The following is a 6775-nucleotide window of genomic DNA, read 5'->3' as shown; positions in this document are numbered from 1 at the left end:
CAGGAAGAGAGCCTTCATCAAGATTAACCATGTTGGCACCCTGATCTCAGACTTTCAGCCTCCAGAACTGTGAGAAATAAATGTTTATTGTTTAAGCCACCCAGACTATGGTATTCTGTTATAGCAGCCCAAGCTAAGATAAGCATCTTCATTTTATTTGCCGATTTTTCAATTGAATTCTTCCACTCTGTATTGTTTATTGGTAATGATTCTTTATATGCTAAGATATTAAAACATCTAATTCAGGTATTAAAGAAGAAAATCTAGGTATTAACAAACCTCTAAACTGTCATCCAATTTTATACTTTTTCCAATCTGCCAAATGGTGCAGATTCCTGTGCAACCTACTTCAAAATAGAAGAAGGAAGAAGAAGAGGAGTAAAAGGAGAAGAAAAGATCTCACTTGTCAGGCATAATTGCAATCTGGCATTGTTTCTCTGACTGCAGTAATTATCTAAATGCTGAGACTTCCTCTTGTGAAATACTTTTGGAGTTTCTGTGAGAAAATCTCTACTAGGCATTTCCAACAGCAGTTGTCTTGCATGGGGAATGCAACCTCCCAGTCTCTGATGACCCTCCGCCAGGGTTCATACATTGCATTTTACCCCAGCATGTTTCATGCACAGTTAACCTCCCACTAGAGGAAACTGTTAGCATATGAGGTCTATTTTATAATAGGTTAGAGCCAAATAGCACCGTCTGGATCCACAACTGACCAACAGAACACATGGATCCTCGCTGGAAGCAATATCCACTCTTATATAAGTGCACTGTCTTTTCACTTGGTCACTATAAACTCCTCTTACAGAGCAGTAAATCAAGTACTAACAATCCCTACCTTCTTTAAACCTATGAGGATACAACTTAAAGCTTTCTGATCCAATTATCTATTCTTGCATACTAAACTACCCCAAACTTCATGGCATAAAAAATAATCTTCTTATGCTCCCACAGTCTGTGGGTCAGGAATTTGGAAAGACCACCAGAGGGATGGCATTTCTCTGCTCCATAATATCTGAGGCAGCAAAAGCAATGAATTGAATGGCTGGGGTGACTGGGAATGAGAACAGCTTGGGCTGCAGGATCCACTTCCAAGATCCCTCCTTCACTCATGTGTCTGGCTCCTACACGGAGCCACTATGTTAGCAAGGACTTAGGGTAGTTGAACTTCTTACATCACTGTTCACAGTCCCAAGGCCAAATATTCCTAGCAAACAAGGCAGAAGCTGGAGGGCATTTTACAATCTAGCCTTGAACTTCTCATGTCATCACTTCTGCTCTATACCTTTGGTCAAAGAAATCATGAAACTCCCCAGAATCCAGGAAAGGGGATGTAGGGTCCTGTCTCACTGGGAGATTGTCAACAAAATTGAGGTGTATGAAGACCACCATACTCCTCAAATCATTCTCTTGAAGCATGCTTCTGTTGGGTTAAAAGGATAAAGTTTAAAAGTCTTTTCTTAAAATGAGTCATGGGGAACGATGAGCTAAGATATTCAAACCTGGTTTATTTCCACTGTTTTTGCAAAGTCTGGATTGATATTTTTCTTGATGCCTTATTTTAAAAGAGACCTGTCCTTGGACTACATTGTTTTGTGGTGAGCTGCTGACAAAGTTCTGAGAGGTGAAGAATTCTATTTTAACAACTTGTAACGGTGTATTGTTTAAACTGCTCTTTCCCCATTGTTATTATCTACAAAATCAATAAATCTATATTTAAATCTAATGGTTAATTGTTTATTCCACCATGCTTTTGTATGTATTTATTAGGTCTATTTTAATATGTCATGGAGCAGCATTCTCAACCTGGGCTTTCCACAGGAATCACCTGGGAAAATTTAAAAAATCTAATGTCCAGGCCTTACCTACCCCAGACCAATTAAATCAAAAGTCTGGGAAGTCTCCCTGTGGAGGGGACCCTGGCATGAGTATTTTTGAAAGTTTTCCAAATGATTCAAATATGCAGCCAAGATTGACAACCAGCATTATGGAGCCAGCCCATTTGCATCACTGTCTTTGGTAATAATTCTCCTGGTTATGTTCTTATGTCTACTAATTGAAATTCAGGATCAGTCATCTCATTAAGTTTCAAAAAACAAATCTTTGGAATGTTGGTTGTAATGTTTTAAATATATAGAATATTTTGGAAGAGAATTTTTTGTCACCTCTGCAATATTAAGATGTTCCATTCAAGGATGTTGCATTTTTCTTAGACTGTTTTTGTATCTATGTTATTTTATTGTGTTTTGAGTCTTTATTAATTTAATAATATTTATTGCTTAAATTTATTGCTAGATATTTTAATATTTTTGGATATTATGAATGGGATTGTCCCCATTTATGTTTTTAATTGCTTGTTTGGGATATATATTTAGACTATAGATTTTTAAACCATTTAGTAACCACAAACCATTGTGAATTTTGTTATGGTTGACATTTCATTATTTTGGCTTTTTCTAGTAAAAAATTACATCACCTGGAAATAAAAAAAATTTACCTTGTTTCCAATATTTGTATTTCTTTTTACATTCTTACTTATTTTATTGGTTCAACATATAGAAAATGTTAAGTAATCTTATCAAAAACTGATGGGGCCCAGCCCAGTGGCATAGCGATTAAGTTCACAGGCTCTGCTTCAGTGGCCTGGGCATCATGGGTTCAGATCCCAGGCTCGGATCTATGCACTGCTTACCAAGCCGTGCTGTGGCAGGCATCCCAAACAATATAGGAGAAGATGGGCAGCAATGTTAGCTCAGGGCCAATCTTCCTCAGCCAAAAGAGGAGAATGGACAACAGATGTTAGCTCAGGGCTAATCTTCCTCACACACACACACATACACACACACACACACACACACACACACACACACAAAACCTGGCAAATAATCGATCATTTAATATAATGGATTTTTGTGCTGCTGTTTTAGGTGATACCTAAAAGGAGGTGGTCAAATGACAAGTTCATTGTAATAGTTATGCTTTCCTGAAAGATCTATAATTACTGGCCTAACCCTTAACTTGATGAAGAGATTAGAGACAGGGAGACTTGAGACTGCCAAAGAAATAGCTATCAGAGAATGGAAAGTACGAAGACTTGGAAAATATTCCACAATAAAACAAATGACATTGAGAATAAGTTCTCTGGAAACCTATTCCAAAGCAATTGAGGTATAACACAGACCGGGATACACTAAAATCTTTTGGATACACTACTGTATGCCAGACACTTTCTGATTGCTTTTACAAAAACAGTTCCTCAAAATAGTTATTTTCAAACTTGAGCTCACACCAGAAGCACACGGAGATCTTACTAAAAAGTATATCCCTGAGTCCCACCCCTAGAGTTTCTGATTGAAAAGGTCTGGTCATTTTTCATGTGCAGGTCTTGCCAGAGCCTTTAGGGGGAAATGGTTGAGAAAAAGGAGCTCTTGGCGATTTCTCCACGATTCAACAAGTGATTGAGTGAAGCTCTGCTGTTTTCCTCTAGGTTGTGACGCCCACAGTCTATCCACACACACAAAACCCACTCTTACCTATGTGCACACACCTGTTTCCTTTTTGTTTCTCTCACTTAAATTAGAATTAAGCAATATTTATTGACATGGTAATTTTCAGTGAAGGCATGCAGAACCAGTAGGGGAGACATAAACGATGAAGAGGTTGAGATTAATGTAAAGAGGACATGAGTGGCAAAGAACTACCACCAAAATGTGTGTGTGTGGTGCATGTGTGTGTGTATCTTGACTTCATTGTTGTTAATAGAGAACTTCTTATTTTTCCATTCACAAAATATACCTAGATTGAAAGTCTAATTTGACATTTTCACTCGCAGGGGAAATTTGCTTATCTATGAATCTACCTTGGAAGTTTGAATTGAGAAATGAACTGCAATTTAGAAAGTGTAGGGTATGCACTGATGCTTATTTTCATTGGATGATGACTATCAGGTTCCAAATTTTAATATATGTTCTCCAATCTGTTACTGTTTTCATGTATTTTTTTCCTTAATCAGCTGTATAGTATCACCTGGTTCCCATTTAGCTAAAGATGACTTTAAATATGTCACAGCTGTGTTAGAACTGCCAGTGAAAAATTATACTTACTCTGACTTTTAACTCTGATATATGCTATGACTTAAGTCGAGTTTACAAATATTTTGGAAGACAGCCTTCATGCGTTACTTCTTGTGCATGGAGGGTATTTTATTTCCTGATGTTTATCAACAGCATTCTATTGTGTGTCCTCTAATGGCATACTTAGAAGCTAAGAGATTGGTGGATGGGAGTCACACTAGCATCACTGGAAACAAAAGTCAAACAACTTTAACTCATTTCATATGAATTCCAACAGCAAAATGCACATTTGCTTAGCAAACCGTCCAGTTTATATTGTTGAAACGCTTTAGAGCTCCTTTCTTTACTCTTTCCCACAGGAGGACACTCCTAAATTCCTGCTACAAGCTTATGTCTAGCAAGTTATTCTGGCAGTGATATTCATAACAAATTAAAGAAAATATTCCAAATAAACTCTCAAAACATTACCTCGGAATTCGTTCTGCTTTAATCCTTCCAATAAGTGACACTCAAGCCTTGCTGAAAGGAAGAAGGGATTTTTATTTGTGACTGCCATGATTAGTACAGAATGGATATGTATAATATGTGTATTAGATGACTATGTATATTGTTATGTTGGATGAATGTGTGCGTGCACACACACACAGAGACACACACACACACACATTCTTTTTTGGCTCTTTGCAACAAGAAAGAAAGAGAATAAGTGGAGTTTTATGGGAAACAAATATGCACAATTATGTATACTGCAGTTACACATGTTCAAAGATACAACACGCGTTTAAATGTTCCCTATTTAAAAGCAAGCATAAATAAGAAGTAGAGAAGTGAATAAATACATAATTTAAAAATGACTTTTAAAAGTGCTTCAGGTATATTTCATTTGTAGTTTGGATAAAAGCCATTGAAGGTTTTTATTTTTCTCTTCTGATGTTATTTTTGGCAAAGAACCCTGTGTTGAATTACTTTCTTTATTTGTACAGAGAAGAAACAGCATAAGCATGGGTGAGAGACTGATTTCTTGATACTATCTGTGTATTGTTTGATAATTGCTATAGGTTTCGTTTACATTTCTTTAAATATATTACATTTGACAAAAAAAGAAAAAACTGTTATTTCCTTCCTTCTCTAAAAGCAGACTATCCTCTCTTGTTCGTAAAAAATAAACAGGAAGATGCCCAACTTTCATTTCTGAAAGTCTGATTACTTCATCAATATAAATTGAAGAGTAGCTTTGTAAATATGCATTCTGCTGTTGGATTTAACATGTATCCACTTAAAACTTTTTGATTTTCTTTCTTTTTGGTATGTTGACATAAAGTTCATTTACCACCTCAAATTTTGGAATTACTTAGCTACTTAGCATACCATGTTTATTCTCTGCATGTGTGTATGCACCCATGAACAGTGAGTAGCCCTGCATTCTTTCTAATTTACGTGTTTTAATTTAAAAAAATAATTTTGCAGTTTGCATTTTCAATCAACATTGATTTCCACCCTTCTACCTATTAGTAATACACACATACATGGATATGATTTATTTATTTTAACTACTGTAGTTTATTACCTTATATGGTGAGTCTTATTTTGAAGATGTATCCTGGTGAGTATATACAGAAATTTCCTTGTGGCACACATTCACAATCCAAATTCTAGGCATTCACATCTTCATTAAACATTGGTGAATGGCTGTCCCACGTGGCTATACAAATTCACACTCCCACTCCTGTTTCAAGACTTTTTTCCTACCTCCCCTCAATCTATGATATTAACAGATGGCAGCAATTTTAAAAAATAAAGCAGATCAATATACTATAATGATTTGGGAAAATGTCCAGGAAATACTTTATTTTGGGAAAAAAAAAGTAAAGAGCAAATGTCAAATTAGAATGTGCAATATGACCTAATTTTGGTTGAAAAATATAATAAACACGTGTAGTAACAAATTGCAAGATCTCAGCTGATGTATATCAAATGGCTAGAATCATTTAGAACCATTACCACAGGAGCATGAACTTGAAGTGCAGGAATGAAAGACTAAACTTTTACTTGTAGTACTTTGTATTACCTGCATTATTATAACCAGCAGGTAATACTTAGTAATTACAAAGTAAAGTTATTGGCCTTTGTCAGTTAAAAAAATAAAGGAGAACACAAAGAACACTTATATATCCTTGTACATAAAATATTCCTAGGTGCAGCCCCATTAATTTAAAAAATAATCATGCTTCTATGGAATAATGAGGGTCACCAGGGCCACCATGTACAGCTGTGCAAGCTGTGTACTGCACAATTCTAGGGACACCATCCACATAGGCTACTCTTTGAATGGCACCTCCTAGAGTCGTGCAGTGCATAACCAGATTAGGGGTGCCTGACAGTCCTACTAATAGAAAAAGGCTCTGGAATCTCTGAGAAATTATTCTACTTGCTACAAGTCAGAATGGTAAAATATTCTCAAGACTGGGGTTTCTGAGACCCTAGATTTTTCTTCAGACTGGATGAAAACTAGAAATGATAGTCCTGAAAAAAATCAAGTCACCACATGGCATTCAGATGCTCAGCTGGGTGTCCCTCAGATTCTTATCCTGGTACATATTCGCAGGTGACTCAGTTTCAAGGCCCTAGATTTCTGGGAAGCCACTGTTTGTTAGTATGTTATGGTTGAGGTTTTACACCAGGTTCTGCAGAGAATAAAATGC

The sequence above is a fragment of the Ceratotherium simum genome, chromosome 27 (assembly GCF_057802395.1).
Source record: "Ceratotherium simum simum isolate JZ-2026a chromosome 27, ASM5780239v1, whole genome shotgun sequence".
Taxonomy (NCBI): Eukaryota; Metazoa; Chordata; class Mammalia; order Perissodactyla; family Rhinocerotidae; genus Ceratotherium; species Ceratotherium simum.
The sequence above is the reverse complement of the archived record's forward strand: the minus strand, read 5'-3'. Positions refer to the sequence as shown.